Source organism: Thermobia domestica, chromosome 2 (assembly GCF_964235325.1).
Source record: "Thermobia domestica chromosome 2, izTheDome1.hap1.1, whole genome shotgun sequence".
NCBI lineage: Eukaryota > Metazoa > Arthropoda > Insecta > Zygentoma > Lepismatidae > Thermobia > Thermobia domestica.
Genome location: NC_137455.1, coordinates 290,659,163 through 290,680,852, shown reverse-complemented (window position 1 = coordinate 290,680,852; position 21,690 = coordinate 290,659,163). Strand labels below are relative to the sequence as shown.

The following is a 21,690-nucleotide window of genomic DNA, read 5'->3' as shown; positions in this document are numbered from 1 at the left end:
GTTATAATACTGATTTCTAGCTTTCACATGCTGTATTTATTTTTGGGTAATAAGCAAAAGGAAAAGTAATCAGTACATTACTTTAACAAGCTCTTGACAATATTTTTCTTCATTTATCATATAGCATAATTTTGTTAATAATTCTAGACTTTTTCTTACTTATCTTAATCACTTTCTAATTAATTTTCATTTTAAATTTTTACTGAAATAAATTTTTTCGTCACTGGAGACAAGTAAAGTTACTATACTTAGAACTATTATTGAATTTTAGGACATGGAAAGGAATAAGTATCTGATCGAAATCCTTTCGTGTTTCTAGGTGTTTTAACTTGTTTATGACATGACAAACTGGAAGTGAAAACAATGTAGATCCCACTTATTTGGCGAGCACGAATTCCTTGACTTCTCCACGTATATATATATATATATATATATATATTACATGCCTTTAGAAATTACACAAAAAGAAATCACTCTCTTAGAAAGAAAATTTCATATCTCTTCTTGGAAATGTACAAAAGAAGAAAACATATATTCCCCTTAGGGTTCCTACTGATCTGAAGAAATTCCTATTTCCCTGACCTCTCCCTGATCTTTGGCAGGAAATTCCCTGACTTTCATGACAGGTGTCGGGTGACGTTGACATATAAATAAGGAATAAATAACAGTGAATATTTATATATGAGAACATTTATTATATACACACAAATAATAATCAATTGCTCATATTTACATTCCACTTACCACCCATAAAAATCTGAGCAACGTTCCACACTGTGATCATTAATGGTTGGCTAAGCTGAAATTGGTGTACAATTAATGTTAGAAAATATATATTTTATAAAGTTTCCCTGACTTCCAGTCTTTTTACCCGAGTCTCCCTGACCTGCACCATATTCCTTGATTTCCCCGACCCTGTCCCCCTCGCAGTAGGAACCCTGTCCCCCTCGCAGCAGTCATGAAAACAATTAAAAATTAAGAAAGTTACATTTAAGAAAAAGAAACCTCTGAAACTTTTAGTGTCAAATTCTAAGTACTTTTTCGTAAACATAACAACAACAACGCGCAGCGAAGAAGGCAATTTATGTTTTATTAGAAATACAACGTAAATTTCTCACAATATTAATTATTATACTATATATGGCACAGTTCTAATATGCGTAAGTGTCAATAATCATTTTACACGTAAACAAAGGACTAAACAGAAATAAGCTACAAAATATGCGAAGCGATCAGACATTTTGTGCTTAGTGATTTGCAAATATACGTCTACTAAGTAGCAGAGCTTCACCTCACCTTCATAGAGTAGTTGTAACCTCTAATTGCTTCACCTTCTCCATGATTATCAATTCAAGTCCTATAGTCTACAGTAAAGTTTATTTATTTATTTTTTAAAATCTTGTTTCTGTCAATTCATTAAACAATACATTTTTCACTACTTATACATATCCCGGTAAACGCCCCCTGAGACTTCTTGGTTCGAAACTAAAAAACTCTGGCCCGCAGCCAATGGAGGCTGTACTTGGAAGTCAACGCCTGTGGGAGTATCACCATTTATCTCAGCGACCGCGAAAACTATGGAATGATACCAGTCATGTTGGATTGTGTTTACATGTCTCGGTATTCCCCTCCCTCCCGCAGGTGACCCCGGCCCGCAGCCGAATGGGGTGAATTTAGAAGTTAATGCAATCTCAGCGACCGCGAAAACTATGAATTCGACACTAATATCGGTCATTTTCTACTACTTTACCTATCCCGGTAAACGTCCTTACTTTGCGTTACGTTCACACCAATGGCTCGATAGACCATTTCCGGTATATTGGATAGGGCGACGAAGACCGATCGAGTAACCACCACGATCCCCAGATTTTACGCCGCTAGACTTCTTCCTCTAGGGTCATCTGAAGACCCTGGTTTATCAAGAATCCATCCGTGATATCCACTATCTGACGCAGCGAATTCTGCAATGTTGTGAAACTGTCGACCTGGATATGCTGTTGCGAGTTCATGAGGATTGGCAGAGGCGCTTTGCAGTGTGTCTTGTTCAAGAACAGTACATAGAGCATATGCTGTAATGCCAAATTTTCATCCTTTGTGACGCAACTTCTTAACCAATAACGGTAGGGGAAAAGGGCCACACCACTGTTTCCCTGATATCGAGCTCGTGTCAAATGGTACCCCACATGTCCCCTTCCCATTTAAAAATCCATAGTTGGATCTAAGATGGCCGCCAGAACAACCATGTCGTGCAATATGGTCCATTACCCACCCGAACAACATATACCATGAACCGAGTGTGAACATCAAGCCGTTCGTGTGCTACAGGGGTGTTAACCGACTTATGCCTCACCCTGTATAATGTTGTAATAAGAACAGGTTTATTCCTATTTTACATTAGACTACGAAACGAAAACCTCAATACGCCATTCGTGTTACTGTTTTAAAGTAATGAAGCTGACAAGAGTTTTATTTTGAGGATACACAAGTTTAAAAATAAAGTTATATTTGTTCCTCCCTTTTTTAAGTGTGTACATGCGTACGTGTTTAACTTATTGGTAAATAAATTTGTAATTAGAAAATAATAAATCTTATTATAATGCAAACACATCTAAGCCAAACTTATACTTACCATGTTTTTAGAAGTCCATTTTTTTCAATTCACTCGGGATCCTTCAAACTGAATAGTAGACAAAGAAGTTTTAGTTTGAACTAAGACTAATATCTAAAGCTTTTCAATGTAGCATATCCTTACCAGTGACGTAATGGGTCACAGAGGTTATGCCCAGAGGCAATTTGATTCATGATTCACCCCGTGGGGAGTATGTTTGAGACTGATAATCTAGTTCTAACACCACGATTCTCTCCTCTTTGTCTTCTTACTAACTCTATTATTTTCGTTCTTGTTTGTTGTTTGTGTCTACATGTGATAAAGCAGTGCACTGAAAGATAACTACAATGTTTATCAGAGTATAAAGAGTGTGGGGATCACAGGAAAGACAAGGTACATGTTTTCTTATGAGAGATCATCCATGTTTAATAGAGCGCTCAACCCAGTGTCCCAACTTAAATCTTTCTTCTCCTTATGGGAAGACGAATAAACATGAAATTATATATTTGAAAAATTTAAGACATATCATTTTGATTAAGAAATGTCACATCGGGGATCAAACAAACAATGTTCAAGCTCGAGGACTGAACATCACTAATCAATTATAAAATATTGCAGCGCTGATATTTCGGCTAGTTACGGGTCGCCGTGTCTGATCGAGTCATCGGGTCGGTCTGGGTCTCCGAGCCAGACTGGGTCTGAGAAGTGAGACCCAGACCATCCGGGCAAAAGTAGTGAGCCATAAAGCGTTCCATCACTGTCTTTTACAATAATTCGAATTAGAGTAGTCAGTCACAAAATCATTTGCAACTTATTACATATAGAACTTATATGGTTATCTACATTTCACTGCATATGTCTAATCGTATAGAATTTAATACCAGACGATTTACTTTTAAGACTAAGACTAACCTTCAAACAAAGAACACAAGGAGAAAAAAGCTACTGCATACTGAGTTAGCAAATTTAAAAAATATTTTTAAATATAATTTTTCTTCTACACGACCTTCTTTTACTACAATCACCTTAGATACTTCAATTTAATGTCTTCGTATGTTTCGATAACAGAACTTGTTTCTTGTTTTGTTGCTCATTTAAATCTTCAGAAATCGATTTGATATGAATTGCGGTAATATTGCTGACAGTCCTAATTTCAAAAACATTTGCTTAACGTTGTTTTGGACCTTCAAATAATTTGATTCTAGCTCAAATGATGGCACCACTATTATTAATGTTACTGTACGGAACGAGATACGCAAACATAATCGTAAAAATATCGAATAATTAAAGAATTTAACCAAAACTAACTAGCTAAGCAAAATAGACTCACCAATACCTAGGGAATGGTATATGTAAATTTTTCATATTGTTAATCCTCTCATTGTTGGAGGCAATTATTGTTTATGTAACAATCAATAATTCGATTGTTTTCCATCAGAAGACAATTAATCTTTTAGATCAGAAGACAATTAAATTTTCTTTTAGATCAGAAGACAATTAACACAGGGAACTGTATCTGTGGAACTTCGATATTATCCTTGTAACCAGGGCTGGAAGCAGATACACTGTTGAGAAATGAGATCCAACTACCTTAAAGTCAGATTTGGTTTATAATAAAAGACAAAGATTCCAACATTTGCAGCGCGAGTAATTCACGAGTTTCCAAATCCTTTTTTCAAACAAAAAAAGTTTCATAGCTATTATTGAAAGCCATTGTTGCATAAAAACTGTAAAACAAAAGATTGAACCACAAATATACATTGGCTCATTTCATGTCAAATGAACCAATATCAGATTTTATGGTTGCCCTTATATCATGGATTTTCTTCATATTTTGTCTGTGGGTAGATACCTATGAGAAATGACTACAGAAATATTTGCAGATTTTTATCTCCTAAACGAACCTCAGGAAAAATAAATGAAAATCTGGCATTTTCCGAGACTTCTGCCGCGGAAAAATTGACATGTAATGTTAAAAATTCTGTAACTCCCTTATTTTTCGGCCAATTGAAGTGTTTCTGGTGTCAAATTAAAGCTAATAGTCTCTACTGTTCAGAACTACTGTTGAATCAGAAAAAGTGGTTCATAGAAAACAGACACAAACTCTGAAACACAATTTGTATGATTTATATGTGATTTTTGTAGAAAATCATATCTGCTAAATCACTGAAAACACAACCGCCATATTTTTACCTCAGATTCACCTAAATATGTATGTTCAAAAGTGCAAAAATGAAAAGGGTGTTTTTTGTGGTTTGTCAGTAAGAAATTATAATGCAGGGACACGACTTATGGCACGTTATTAACATTTAACATTAACATGTTATTAACTATAGAAATGTTGCATTTTGTTGGAATGTTTACTACCTTGCTTACATTTGGCTTGGTTGAGATGAACGCCTAACGTGCAAAAATTAATATATTGAAATATTATTTTATGAATACGGAAGGATATCATAAATATTGAATGAAGTCAATTGCAATGACATTCTCGCTCACTCACTCCCTATCACACATACCCACATTACTATTACTAGTGGGTCTAATGACCAGGTGCCTCACTTGAATTTCGAAAATTGCGCCGTATAGAGTGGATGGCCGCCATTTTGAAACTGTACATTGGATCACTTGATTGTTAGATACACTAAATTTTATATGTCTTTTGCTTCTATTCTCAAAATTTCAAGTCAAAATACTGAAAATTACGTCCTGGAGTGTAGATGGCCGCCATTTTAAAAATCGACCGTCATTTTGAAAGTTGACATTGCTCCACTTTAATATTACGCACAGTAAATTGTATATGTCTCATGCTTCTATTCATAAAATTTCAAGTCAAAAACCCGAAAACTGCGCCCTATAGCGTGGATGGCCACCATTTTGAAAATCTGGCCGCCATTTTGAAATTTTACTTTTGTTCACTACCATCTATAAAACAAATTTCGAGCTCCAAACAGATCGTTCTATGCTTGAAACATTAGTTAAATCTGTTGATGAATTCATCAATACTCTAGTTAATAAACTGGACACTTTGACAAAACATCATTTCATTGCCAAGTCTCAGAGTGCTTCCCTGAAAGAAGTGAAAACCAAATTAGCAATTAATGAATGTCTTATATTGATAGATTTCAGTGAAAATTACACCTGCATTGTGCAAGATGCTACTCAAGGCTTCCATTGGCACAATTTCCAAGTTACAATACACCCTGTTGTTGTTTATACGAAGAAAGATACGGAACTTACCTCATTGTCAATGTGTTTCATTAGTAACTGTCTAAAACATGATATCTGCACGTTTTTTACATTTCAGAAGAAATTCATAACAGTACATATTAACTGAAAATCCGAACCTCACACATGCAATTTACTTTAGTGACGGATCCGGGGCACAGTACAAGAACTATAAAAACTTTATTAACCTTTGTCACTATCATCAAGACCATGGCTTAACGTCTAAGTGGATTTTTTTTTTTCCCATAAGCCATGGGAAACATGCATGTGATGGAATAGGTGGTACCATTAAGAGACTTGTTACTAGAGCAAGTCTCCAGAGAACTACAGATGGTCACATTTTAAGTGCAGAAGATGTGTACAAATTTGCTGCCGAAAATGTAAAAGGAATATGAACAAAAACACCAGAGGTGCAAAAAGTGCAGCCAAGTTCGTCAGCCTCAAAAAGTGTTGAGATGAGGATGGATGAGCCAAGTTCCTTGGCCACTGCATCTGAAAGGAACACTGGAACTTGGCGCGAGGTGTCTAACATACTCGAATACATTAAGATGTATGTTCCTAGTTTCACGGCCGGGACATTTCAGTCCTAAGGCTAGTGGTGACCCCCAATCCACCACGCTCACAAACACCCTTCCTAAGGCTCGTTAACATCATTTACTTTGACACTTCGTGGAGGAATATAAGTTTTCCTTGTCTGGGTTTCGAACCACCAATCTTACTGCAGTATTCTGTATATGTGCCTTAGCTCATTAGTAAAGTTGATATTCCTAAGGTTGATGGTGGTCCCAAACCCACTACGCCCACCACCACTATCCCTAAGGTTCCTTAACATCATTTTCCTTGACACCTAGCGCCAAGTTCCAGTGTCCCTTTCAGATGCAGTGGCCAAGGAATTTGGCTCATCCATCCTCATCTCAACACTTTTTGAGGCTGACTAACTCGGCTGCACTTTTTGCACCTCTGGTGTTTTTGTTCATATTTCACTTCTTTTTGTAGTTCACCATGTCAATATCGTATATTGGAATTCTCAATTGTGGCATATTGCTGGATTTAAATTTAAAATTGTACATTTTTAAAAGAAGTCATAATGTGTCACATACAACATTAGTTCCCAAGGGCTCTCCCACCAGGAATCGAACCCAAGACCTGTACATAAAGGCGCACATGCTAGCCACTAGAACAGCGGGGAGGATTTATTCTATCAAATATCTGTCAGAGCGTTATGTCCAAACGAGATTCCAATTCATTTACCCGAACTACAAAATCACGATCGCTAACATCTCATTTTTCATTGCCTAAATACGAAGAGTATCAACAGGGCCCAAACCCCTTGATGCTGAATCCTCGCTGCTACATCACTAGACATAGCTGGTGTTTCAATATACCTAGTTGTTCTCTACCTTTTCACATTGCGAAATTACGGAGTTCATTACATGAAGCGCATGTTGCGCAGTTTCATACTGCCTCGGGTTTTCCTTCCAATGATATACATCTTTCAAATAGCTTGTAAACTTAATAATATTTGCCACCAACATATCCTAACTGTATATAAAGCTACATGAACTGGCATAAATTAAAGGGGTGCTTCCGGTTGACGTGGAAAGTTGAAATGAAGGGAGATGAAGAATTTTCCCATGTTATTTAAATGGGTATATTTTTGACATATAATATCATGTTTTAGGAACTTGGAATTGGAATAAAAAAATTGAAATTCGGTATGCTTGTACGTTTTCATTAGTATTACCTAAGTAAATCAGTAAAAATAAACAATTTCAACTTTAGAGTGGTTTTCTGGGGAACTGTAAAATCTTTCCCATGGTACGTATTTATATGGGACACCTTCTACACCCCAAAATTATACGGCACTTCTTGTAGGGCTACAATGATTAAATTTGACGTGATTGTAGTTTTTCGGAACTAACCGACAGAAAAGTTGCCAAAAGTGAATATTTTTAATTTTTAGGGAGTCTAAAGGGGAGATGAAGAAATTCCTCATGCTATTTAAATAGGCCTTTTTTTGGACAAATAATCTCATATTTTAGGTACTTGAAATTGGAATACAAACGTGAAATTCGGTATGCTTCAACGTTTTCGTTAGTATTACCTAAGTAAGTCAGTAAAAATGAAAATATCCAAATTTAGAGTGGTTTTATGGGGAACAGAAAAACCTTTTCCGTGTTATTTATATTGGACGTCTTCTAAACCTCTAAATGTTTAGGCACTTCCGGCAGGGTTAGAATGATGAAATTTGGCACGATTGTACCCTCCCGGGACTAACCAACAGGAAAATTGCTAAAATTGAATATTTTTAATTTTAAGAAGTCTAAAGGAAGATGAAGAAATCACCATGTTATTTAAATAGGCGTTTTTCTGGAATACAAAATCTTATCTTTTAGATAGTTGAAATAGGAAAAGAAACTTGAAATTCGGGAATTGTAAGCATAAGAGGTGTGAGGAAGTAGGACGAGCAAAGGCGAGAGTGTGGGGCGAACCCAAGAAGGGCAAATTCAGAAAATATGAAGAGCAAAAGGCACGAAATTCACTGTTGATGAGAAGTCTGATACGTAAGAGATTCTCACACTGTTCACAGATAGAGACACGAAGTATCAAGAACATTTTTACATAACAACTGTGGTAACTATAATATAACTCTGGTACCAATATATTTACGAAATCGGTTACATTTTGTTGCTGGTCTCACATAAATTCGAACAATTGGATTTCTCATTTCTTTGAAAATTTCATTAATTTTAAACATTCTCACCTCTACATTATCTTACTTATCAAATTAATTTCAATATCTATTTAATAGGAATGATTGCAATAAAGGAAAAATCTTCACCGAAAAAAGACAAAATATTGGCTTTCCTTGTCTGGGTTTCCAGCCACGAAATTTACGGCAGTATGTACGGGCCTTAGCCCACGTTTTTAAAAGTTGACTGATTCACAGAACATGCCTAATTAACTTGCTTAACTACTTATTACTAGCTTTCACTTATTTTACTCGCACACTGAGAAAAACTGTATGTGGCGTACGTAAAAACGTTTGTTACATGTCTAAATCCTGTAGTTGTTGGACTTAACGTACACTAAACGTATGACTGAAAAAGTATATTTGAACGTACTTTCCGTATAAGTGTTCCGAATAAACGTACTTTCCACACGAACGAAAAGACTGTATATAGACGGTCAGGATCTCACATACAGATGGCCGTATGTAACTTATAGCTGACGTACGTAATGTACGAAAGACTGTTAGATATCAGACATCCTGCAACGACATTGTGTAATATCTAAGCGGGAAAGAGGGCAGTGCGTATGTAACAATGGTGAGGTGAGGTGATTTTAGTTTAGCGTCCCGTTCAGCAGCGAGGCTATATGAGACGTGGACCTACTGATTAACGTGGAATCCGAACCACATGAGCTCCCGCCGGGAATTGAACCCGGGTCTCCTATGTAACAATGGATAACGTATGTTAAGTATAGCCAATACACCAGCGAGGAGGGCATCAACTCGACCACTCAGACGATTGACAACATTATCACTATGCACATGATGTGTTCAATAACGGAATCATTCCCGATTTCTGATTGTAAGGACAGTTTTTTTTCTTTTTTTTTTTTTTCTAATGAAGAAATTTCCGTAGCAAATTCCTCAACTTTCATTTTCAAGCCGTTATAGAGAGTTTCGCATCTTTATCTCATTAAGAAGTACCTAATGGCTATGGACAGTTTTTCGCCCATAAAAATTCTCATAGTACATTCCTTAAATTTGGAACCTTTATTTACACAGGTCATTACATAAGATAGGTACTATTATGCAGAGTTTCAAATCTCTATCTCATTTGGAAGTACCTAATCAATGATGAGTGAATAAATGAACCGATCTCTGTTTGAGTAAGGACAATTTTTCACCCATAGAAAATTCCATAGCACATTCCTTAAATTTCGGATATTTTTCATATTCAAGCCATTATGAGCTACCTTCGTGTAGACATTCACATCTTCATCTCATTGGGAAGTACCTAATGGTTAAGGACAATTTTTCGTCTATAAAAAATTTCCCATAGCACATTCGTCACATTTCGGACTTTTTCCATACTCAGGTCATTATAAGATACCTTTATGCAGAGTTTCACGACTTATTTAATTGGAAATACAAAATCGATGTGATGAGCGAGTGAGTGAACCGATTTCTGCTTGACTAAGGACAGTTTTCATCCGTAAAATTTTTCCATACCATTTCCTTAAATTTCGGACATTTTCCATACTCAAATCATTATAAGGTACCTTTATGCAGAGATTCATCTTTCTATCTCATTGGGAAGTACCTAATTAATGCTATGAATGAGTCAATCATTGAGTGAACCGATTTCTGCTTGGATACGGACAGTTTTCACCCATAAAAATTTCCTTTAGTACATTAATTAAAATTTTAAACCTTTTCCATACTCAAGTCATTATAAGGTACCAATATACAGACTTTTACGTTAATATTTCATAAACAAGTGAAATCAATGTGACGAGTGAATGAATGAACCGATATCTGCTTGGTTAAAAATAGTTTTTCACCCATGAAAAATTTCCATTACACATTCCTCACATTTAAGACTTTTTTCACACTCAAGTCATTATAAGGTACCTTTATGCACAGCTTGACGTCATTATCATTGGAAACTAACAAATCAATGTGATGAGTGACTGAATGAACCGTGCTTTGCTAAGGACAGTTTTTCGCCCATAAAAAATTTCCAATAGCACATTCCTCACATTTCGGAATTTTTTTTACACTTAAGCCATTATAAGGTACAGTACCTTTATGCAGAGTTTCACGTCTCTATCTCATTGGAAAGTACCTAATCAGTTTGATGAGTGAGAAGACGAACATATTTATGTTTGGCTAAGGACAGTTTCTCGCCCATAAAAAAAATCCCATAGCACATTAATCACATTTCGGACTTTTTCTGTACTCTAGTCATTATAGGGTGCTTCTATGCAACGTTTCACGTCTATACCTCATTGGGAATTATCTAATCAATTTGATGATTGAGAGAATGAAACGATTTCTACTTGGCTAAGAACAGTTTTTCGCCAATAAAAAATTTCTTATAACACATGCCACACATTTCGGAATTTTTCTATGCTCAAGTCATTATAGAGTAACTCTATGCAAAGTTTCACGTTCCTATCTCATTGGGAAGTATCTAATCAATTTGATGAGGGAGAGAATGAACCGATTTGTGTTTGACTAAGGACAGTTTTTCGCCCATAAATAACTCTCATAGCACATTCCTCACATTTCGGACTTTTTCCATATTCAAGTCATTATAATGTACTTTTATGCAGAGTTTCATGTCTTTATCCCATTGGGAAGTACATAATTAACTTGATAAGTGAGTGAGTGAATCGATTTCTTGCTTGGCTAAGGGTAGTTTTTTTTTACCTATAAAAACTTTCCCGTAGAACATTCCTCAAATTTCGGACTTTTTTCATACTTAAGTAATTATAAGGTACCTTTGTGCAGAGTTTTACGTCTCTGTCTCGTTAAAAAAATACCTAATCAATTTGATGAATGAGTGAGTAAAACGATTTTTTTTATGGCTAAGGACAGTTTTATGCTCATAAAAGATTTCCCATACCACATTCCTCAGATTTCGGACTTTCTCCATACTCAAGTTATTGTAGGGTACCTTTATGCAAAGTTTCACATTTCTATCTCATTGGGGAGTAACTAATCAATTTGATGAGTGAGTGAGTGAAACGATTTTTTTCCTGGCTAAGGACAGTTTTTTGCCTATAAAAATTTCCCATAGCACATTCCTCAGATTTCGGATTTTTTCCATACTCAAACTGTTATAGGGTATATTTATGCAAAGTTTCAGGTTTCTATCACATTGGAAAGTACCTAATCAATTTGATGAGTGAGTGAGTGAAACGATTTTTTTCCTGGGTAAGGACAGTTTTTTGCCTATAAAAAAATTCCCATAGCACATTCCTCAGATTTCGGATTTTTTCCATACTCAAACTGTTATAGGGTATATTTATGCAAAGTTTCAGGTTTCTATTTTATTGGGAAGTACCTAATCAATTTGATGAGTGAGTGAGTGAAACGATTTTTTTCCTGGGTAAGGACAGTTTTTTGCCTATAAAAATTTCCCATAGCACATTCATCAGATTTCGGATTTTTTCCATACTCAAACTGTTATAGGGTATATTTATGCAAAGTTTCAGGTTTCTATCACATTGGAAAGTACCTAATCAATTTGATGAGTGAGTGAGTGAAACGATTTTTTTCCTGGGTAAGGACAGTTTTTTGCCTATAAAAAAATTCCCATAGCACATTCCTCAGATTTCGGATTTTTTCCATACTCAAACTGTTATAGGGTATATTTATGCAAAGTTTCAGGTTTCTATTTTATTGGGAAGTACCTAATCAATTTGATGAGTGAGTGAGTGAAACGATTTTTTTCCTGGGTAAGGACAGTTTTTTGCCTATAAAAATTTCCCATAGCACATTCCTCAGATTTCGGATTTTTTGTATACTCAGGTTGCTACAGGATACCTTTATGCAAAGTTTCAGGTTTCTATCTCATTGGGAAGTACCTAATCAATTTGATGAATGAGTGAGTGAAACGATTTTTTTTCCTGGCTAAGGACAGTTTTTTGTCTATAAAAAATTTCTCATAGCACATTTGTCAAATTTCGGATTTTTTCCATACTCAAACTGTTTTAGGGTACTTTTATGCAAAGTTTCAGGTTTCTATCTCATTGGGAAGTACCTAATCAATTTGATGAGTGAGTGAGTGAAACGATTTTTTTCCTGGGTAAGGACAGTTTTTTGCCTATAAAAAAATTTCCATAGCACATTCGTCAGATTTCGGATTTTTTCCATACTCAGGTTGTTATAGGGTACCCTTATGCAAAGTTTCAGGTTTCTATCTCATTGGAAAGTTCCTAATCAATTTGATGAGTGAGTGAGTGAAACGATTTTTTTCCTGTGTAAGGACATTTTTTTGCTTATAAAAAATTTCCCATATAACATGCCTCAGATTTTGGACTTTTTCCATGCTCAAACTGTTATAGGGTACTTTTATGCAAAGTTTCAGGTTTCTATCTCATTGGAAAGTTCGTAATCAATTTGATGAGTGAGTGAGTGAAACGATTTTTTTCCTGGCTAAGGACAATTTTTTGCCTATAAAAAATTTCCATAGCACATTCCTCAGATTTCGGATGTTTTCCATACTCAAGTTGTTATAGGGTATATTTATGCAAAGTTTCAGGTTTCTATCTCATTGGGAAGTACCTAATCAATTTGATGAATGAGTGAGTAAAACGATTTTTTTCTGGGTAAGGACAGTTTTTTGCCTATAAAAAATTTCCCATAGCACATTCCTCAGATTTCGGATTTTTTCCATACTCAAACTATTATAGGGTATATTTATGCAAAGTTTCAGGTTTCTATTTTATTGGGAAGTACCTAATCAATTTGATGAATGAGTGAGTAAAACGATTTTTTCCTGGCTAAGGACAGTTTTTTGCTTATAAAAATTTCCCATAGCACATTCCTCAGATTTCGGATTTTTTGTATACTCAGGTTGCTATAGGATACCTTTATGCAAAGTTTCAGGTTTCTATCTCATTGGAGAGTTCGTAATCAATTTGATGAGTGAGTGAGTGAAACGATTTTTTTCCTGGGTAAGGACAGTTTTTTGCCTATAAAAAATTTCCCATAGCACATTCCTCAGATTTCGGATGTTTTCCATACTCAAGTTGTTATAGGGTATATTTATGCAAAGTTTCAGGTTTCTATCTCATTGGGAAGTACCTAATCAATTTGATGAGTGAGTGAGTGAAACGATTTTTTTCCTGGGTAAGGACAGTTTTTTGCCTATAAAAAATTTCCCATAGCACATTCCTCAGATTTCGGATGTTTTCCATACTCAAGTTATTGTAGGGTACCTTTATGCAAAGTTTCACATTTCTATCTCATTGGAAAGTACCTAATCAATTTGATGAGTGAGTGTGAAACGATTTTTTTCCTGGGTAAGGACAGTTTTTTGCCTATAAAAAGTTCCCCATATCACATTCCTCAGATTTCGGATGTTTTCCATACTCAAGTTGTTATAGGGTATATTTATGCAAAGTTTCAGGTGTCTATCTCATTGGGAAGTACCTAATCAATTTGATGAGTGAGTGAGTGAAACGATTTTTTTCCTGGGTAAGGACAGTTTTTTGCCTATAAAAAAATTCCCATAGCACATTCCTCAGATTTCGGATTTTTTCCATACTCAAACTGTTATAGGGTATATTTATGCAAAGTTTCAGGTTTCTATTTTATTGGGAAGTACCTAATCAATTTGATGAGTGAGTGAGTGAAACGATTTTTTTCCTGGGTAAGGACAGTTTTTTGCCTATAAAAATTTCCCATAGCACATTCATCAGATTTCGGATTTTTTCCATACTCAAACTGTTATAGGGTATATTTATGCAAAGTTTCAGGTTTCTATCACATTGGAAAGTACCTAATCAATTTGATGAGTGAGTGAGTGAAACGATTTTTTTCCTGGGTAAGGACAGTTTTTTGCCTATAAAAAAATTCCCATAGCACATTCCTCAGATTTCGGACTTTTTCCATACTTAAGTTGTTATAGGGTACCTTTATGCAAAGTTTCACATTTCTATCTCATTGGGAAGTACCTAATCAATTCGATGAATGAGTGAGTAAAACGATTTTTTCCTGGCTAAGGACAGTTTTTTGCCTATAAAAATTTCCCATAGCACATTCCTCAGATTTCGGACTTTTTCCATACTTAAGTTGTTATAGGGTACCTTTATGCAAAGTTTCACGTTTCTATCTAATTGGGAAGTACCTAATCAATTTGATGAGTGAGTCAGTGAGCCTGAAAACTGCATATTTTGGGGGTCCAGTACTCGAATATGGTTGAAGGTAGGAATGTGAGATTTGGTATATGAGTACATCTGTGGGATATCTCCTTATATTCTAAATTTCATGTTTCTACCCTTAATAGAATCGTTTTTACAAAGCCTCGAAATCGGCGATTTTACCCAAAACTCTTGTTCGTGTATAATATGCTTACGGCAGTGCAGGGCAGTTTTCATTTGCTTCGCGGAACTTGGCTGCCATGCACTGCCGTGCATGTTGATAACATCATTCTATGTTGATAAAAAAGAAATAGAAGAAAGCACACAGTTTTTGGAAAAACGTTTTGAAACTGCCAACACAGTACCAGGAACAAGAGAAAACAATTTCTTCCAGCCTCTGCATGGATCAACCCTCCTTGTGAAGAAAACATCATCAAAGACATCATTTCAAGCTGTGCTTGGATGTAAGGAAAGGGATACTTTCATCAAAGTGTCACAAGAGAAGTTTTACGCTGTTCAGTATGACAGGAAGTGATAAATAGGAAAAGTCATTGAAATCTCCTACTCTGAGAGGGATGCAAAAGTTCAATTTATGCACCCGTCTGGACCTTCGAATACATTTTTTTGGCCAGAAACAGAAGACTACATAATTTATATGGTCTACCCAACATTGTTAGGGTCGTCAAGTCTAGAAGGCTTAGGTGGGCGGGTCATGTAGCTAGAATGGAAGAAAGTAGATATGCTTTCAAAGTCTTGACTGGAAGACCAATCGGAAAACGACCATTAGGAAGACCTAGGCGCAGATGGGACGACAATATTAGGATGGATCTCGCAGAGATTGGAATAGAAAGTAGAAACTGGATGCAGTTAGCTAAGGATAGAAGTCAGTGGAGAGCTTTTGTGAACGCGGCATTGAACCTCCGGGTTCCATAGGCCATAGAGTTAGTTAGTTAGTTAGAAACAGAAGACTATTGTTGAGTGCCATTTGAAAATATTATCAAAGAGGTTCCAGTGCCAAGCTTGAAATCACTTTCAGGAAGAAACTACTTCATTGAAGACAGTGTTCAAACATCAGTTGCTGAGACCATTCATACTTCAACTTACCAGCTGATGCAAAAGAAGGGGACGTTTTAAACTTTTATTTATTCAGGTATTTATTTGTAGTAGTATCTGCCTGTATATGTGTAACTAATATGTTGTTGTAACTCCTACATTTTACCCAGATATTATTTGTATATCTCTGTGAACATAAAAAAACCAACAGTGTACCAGTGAATTGTTGTACAATATTTAACGCATGTTAATAACGTGCCATAAGTCGTGTCCCTGCATTATAATTTCGTACTGACAAACCACAAAAAACACCCTTTTCATTTTTGCACTATTGAACATACATATTTAGGTGAATCTGAGGTAAAAATATGGCGGTTGTGTTTTCAGTGATTTAGCAGATATGATTTTCTACAAAAATCACATATAAATCATACAAATTGTGTTTTAGAGTTTGTGTCTGTTTTCTATGAACCACTTTTTCTGATTCAACAGTAGTTCTGAACAGTAGAGACTATTAGCTTTAATTTGACACCAGAAACACTTCAATTGGCCGAAAAATAAGGGAGTTACAGAATTTTTAACATTACATGTCGATTTTTCCGCGGCAGAAGTCTCGGAAAATGCAAGATTTTCATTTATTTTTCCTGAGGTCCGTTTAGGAGATAAAAATCTGCAAATATTCCTGTGATCATTTCTCATGGGTATCTACCCAAAGAAAAAATATGAAGAAAATCCATGACATAAGGGCAAATGGCATTGGTTCATTTGACATGGAATGAGCCCATTTTAAATGGGATTAGATTTCTCGACCATTTTATCGTAGAAAGTGCTAATTTTTTAAATACTATTCCCATACCAGTTAAGTTAACTAGAAAGTTGCATTTGTCGAATTTCGATATTTTCCTTGTAAGCATTTTTGGAAGCAGCTACATTGTTCCGAAACTGGATTCAACTATCTCAAAGTCATACTTAGTTTATAATAAAAGAAAAAGTTTGCACTAATTCATGAGTTTCTAAAGCCTTTCTTCTCACTATATACTCTTCGTAACTATTATCGAAAAGCTATTCATACAAAAGAACTCAAAAATACATAACTACAATTTACGTTTTAAACGTGATACGATTTTCACCCATTTTATCGGAAAAAAAAAAAAACAGTATTTTTTAGTAATATTTACCAGTAAAGGTATCTAGAGAACCGTATTTGTGGAATTTCGATATTATCATTGTAACTATTGTTGGAAGCAGGACATCGTTCTTTTGGGATCAAAGAACCTCCTTTCGACAGCTTCTTGAAAGGGACCATGCTGTTTTATTTATTTTTTTCTTTCTTTCTTTCACTATCATACATGTCACAAAGTGTTGACCTAAGGTAAATTACTAAGTAAACTTTCCTTTAGGACAGAGCTTGATCTTCTGTTTGTCTGTGTCATGATAAACATGCACTTTGGCTAATTCCTCTCTTCCCGTTTCTTAGAGACAAATCACTTCACTTCCACTTCCTTTACAGTTGTAGGTAGAATTACGAACAAAGAATTACACGAATATGACATTGACGACCGTTAGGCTTTGGCTTTGAGCCAGTAGTGGTGGAAATAGATATACCTGCTTCCAAACGAGAAATCTCTTTTTCTCTCTCTCTCTCTCTCTCTCTTCCTTCTCCCAAAGGACGAAAGCATGACGAGTAATGAACGAAATGGTGGAATGAAGAAAGTGGGAGGAAACGGGAGAACCCCGAGAAAATCCACGCACACGGTGTTTGTCCACCACAAAGTTCACTTGGCGGGGGCTGGGATCGAACCCGCAGGACCAAGGAGAGAATGTATAAGTTGAGTAATTCGCCAGTTCCATTAGAGTGGTCTAAGGCATTAGACTGGCAATCACTAAACCTCTTTCTTGGGTTCGAACCCCTCTAAATTTTTTTGGCATGATAATTATGTATTGATCTTTCATTATAGACATCATTATGGTTTGCTCATGCTCGTAAACTGTGAAAGTGATCTGTAGCCGGACGAATTTTGGTCAGCACTATGCAAAAATGCAGTAATTCTTGGAAAGCAGCCGAAAGAAAGACAAAGACTTTATTACACTGCACACGAGCTTTTCACACAAGACATTCCCACACACGAAGATGTCGCTTAAGAGTGTTCAGTAGAAAAGAGTTGGTGTTATAAAACGAATATTTAAGTGATTAACAAATTTTATGTGAACTTTGGATATATTTTCCTCCGTTCTAGTTGTTGCACTTTTACACCATAACTTTTTGTGTGCGATATTTAGTACATCAACGTACAAACTGTCTTAGTTTTAATTGTTAATTTGTGAAGGGAGTTGTGTTTTTTAATTTATTTAACATACTTTTTTGACAAACGAATATGATCAACAGAATTGTTGATAAGATAGTTAAGAATAAACATGGCTTTTAGAAGCCTAACATTGGAATCTATATTATAAAATTGAAAGTGACTATGTTTGTGACTCTTAATCTCTTGAACCGCCCCACCAATCTCGATCAAATTTTTGACGAAGATGCGGTTCTAGCCTGGGTGTGTTTTTATGTATTCACTTTGATGGTAGAACTTACGGGAGGGGGAGGAAAAAATGAGTAAAACTTAATAACTCTTGAACCAAACGACCAGTCTCAATTAAATTTTCAATATAAACGAGGTTCATCTCTGGGATGTTTTTTTATGATTTCAGTTTGACGGAGCAACATAGGGAAGGGGGATATACAAACATCAATATATATGAAAATAAAAGTGACTATGTTCGTGAGTTACTAACTCTTAAACCACTCAATCGATATCAATCAAATTTTCAGCAAGGATTGGGTTCGAATCTTTTTTTTTTTTTTTTTTTTTTTTTTACCATTTCACTTTGACGGTAGATCTTCGGGGCGGAGGAGAGGAGGAGGGGATTTATAGGAAAATGAATAAAACTTAATAACTCTTGAACCACCCGACCGATCTCGACCAAACTTTCAACATAGATAAGGTTCAAACCTGGGCCGATTATGTCGTTTCACTTTTACGATGCAACGCAGGGGAGGAAGAGATATATGTAAAAACAATCAGGCTTTCCAATGCTAATGAAAAAAATATAGGAAATCACGACGAAAAAATATAGGAGGTTTCGTAAAGCTGTAAAGAAGGAACATTTCAATTATTTCTTGGAACATTTGTGCATTTTGAATATTTTGAAAGAACAAGGAACAAAGAAATTCATATAACAATGGGTGATATCAATAAAAATAAGTAACTACTCCTGAGAAGTCCTGCTCGAGAATCGGAGTAACTACACCTGGAGTAATCTCCTCCCTCAATTTCGTATCAATAAAACAAGCCACTACTCAGGTCTAGTCTGCTCCAGATTTATGAACGTTTACTCGCGCTTCCTCTGCACGTAGCACTGAGTCGTATCAATAAAAGAAGTGATTACTCATTTCTCCCACTCATCGCGCAGTCATTTCATTGTTTTTAACCTATGGCGTAGTATCTTAAAAGCCATGAAACGGGCAAGTAGCAACGATAGCTTCAATCAAAGTGCATTTGTATTATAAAAGAGTTTCCAATGGTACTTTCAGTCACAACTACCAGAAAGTAAACGAAGGAAAGCCGAAACTTTGAAGGTAATTACAGTGAAATGCAACGAAATATCAAATACATCTACGACTGAGACACAAATTCAAAAGAGAGTCTTTAATATTCGAGCGAGAATAAAACAAAAATAAAAAAAGAAGAAAAAAATATATAAAAACGGGAAAGAAGAAAGTAATACTGAAACCATGGGAATGAACCTATTTGAGCTGATGGAATCCAGCAATATCAAGATTAACACGACAAGCGCATATCACGTGTTGTCCAAGGTCTTTGTAGATTGTTTGGCTTTAAGAACGAAATCAGACACTTGGCTCCTTTGTTTTCTTTTTAAAAAAGTCCAGCCACCCACGTTATAAATCACGTCCATCTGATTGCGTTTTCCACACCATACGTGTCCCCTTTCGCCTTGACATAAACAAAATACATTCTCATGTATACACCCTTTCTATCAACGTTGAGTTGAGTTGATTATTAGTTTAATGTCCTTTTCAGTAGCGTGCCTATACGAGACAGAACCCACTGATTAACGTGGAATCCGAACCACATGAGCTCCTGCCGGGAATCGAACGCGGGTCTCCTATGCGAAAGGCATGTACGCTAACCGCTTAGCCACGAAATAGCTCTTCCTATTAACGTATTACTCTCCAAAATACTAGGTTTCTTTAATGCCACTTGTATATAGTCAAGTGCTCCGATAACACCCGGAAATGTATATTGTTCTTGCCACTCTGCCTTTGCTGTTTGTATATTACGCACACTTCCGGAAACAATCCATTTTCAGGTAGTCATAGACAGTACTTTGAGCCACACCAGAATCCCCTGACATTCCGACCTGGAATCCCGGATCACTCACGTAACGCAAGAAAACCAAGGGCACCGATTTCTCTGTAAATTTGGGGGGGGGGGGGGAGGGCATTCAGATGCAGAAGGTATATATATCAGGATTTTAAGACAAATTGCACTCTAATTATGCCAAATATTGTATATTCATAAATACAATAGGGGGCCCACATGAGCTTTGGGGGACTCGGGCCCCCACAGGATCGGCGCCCTTGAAGAAAACCCGCATCTTTTCATCATTACGTAGTCCACCACCCCGAATTTCGGTTGATTCTCCTTAAAAAATGTTGTGCTAACCACTCTACATTTTCTTTCATAAACTTATAATGCTTTGTAATCTCTATTTCCAACATTTCTATGCAGTTTATAAGTTTTTCTACGTAGCAAAACAATCATATACTCTGCTACATTTCGCACGGAGTCACCTATTTAGCTTGCTCCACAAATTTGGAGAAGTTACTAGCATCACAGAGGAGTCTTTGATTTTTATTGATATCAAACGCGGAGTAGTTACTCGGCTCGAGAATAGAGGTGTGGTTACTTCAAAAGGGCGGGGCTTCTCCGAGGTCAGCCGAGACGACTAGTGCTCAGTTCACTTTTTATTGATACCAATGCGAGTAACTACTTCAAAATTGGGCGTAATGAGTAACTTCTCCGTTTTATTGATATCACCCAATATTTCTACCTATTGGAAGGAACATTTCAATTATCCAATACGTAGAAAAAAAAAATCACATGGAAATTACACCAATTGTTATATGAACATACATTCTACTCTAAATATAACTAAATGGGTAATTATCTCGTCGCAAAATTTTATACGAGTTTCTTTGTTTCATACGTAGCTCGCCAGTACTAAGCAACGACCATAAGGAAAGTGTAAAAAGGATCTGCATCAGAAAATCAGCGTTTGTAAGTATACGTCTCTTTTACGGTAAGATTTGACTATGTGTAACATCTACATTTATCTGCCTACAGTTAGTGCAAAAAGTATTGATACATCTAAATAAATTATTTTTAAGTCTTTAAAATCACTACTCCATAGAACTTTAATGAATATGATGAAACTAGTTTATTTCCTGTTTCAGTTTGTAAATGTATGACACTTTATGCGCTAACTGTATGTTGTTTGGTGCAAATATCTTAGATAATAAGTAGGAAAGGACGAAACACAGAAGAGTCTCCATTCAACCACGCTACTGTAGAGACAAAAGGCACTCCAACTACCAACACCTATATATTTGCTTATGTTATTTTCACAAGTGGAAGTAGCAATGCCACAAAAATATAGGTTTCGTTAAAATATAGAAAATATAGTAGTTTATAGGAAGAGACGCAAATATATAGGAAAAATAGGAACATTGGAAAGCCTAAAAAATAGAAGTGACTGTCTTTGTAACTTCATCATGCTTAAACCATCTACCGATCTTGATAAAATTTTCAACATAGATGAGGTTCGAACCTGGGGTGGTTTTTATC

The 21,690-nt window shown here is 35.9% G+C and overlaps 1 protein-coding gene across 2 annotated transcripts in view; it reads right to left on the bottom strand.

Moving 5' to 3' along the window:
- Zwilch (zwilch kinetochore protein) overlaps nt 1–21,690 on the bottom strand; it is a 145,061-nt gene that overhangs the window by 111,415 nt on the left and 11,956 nt on the right. The window lies entirely within an intron of this gene.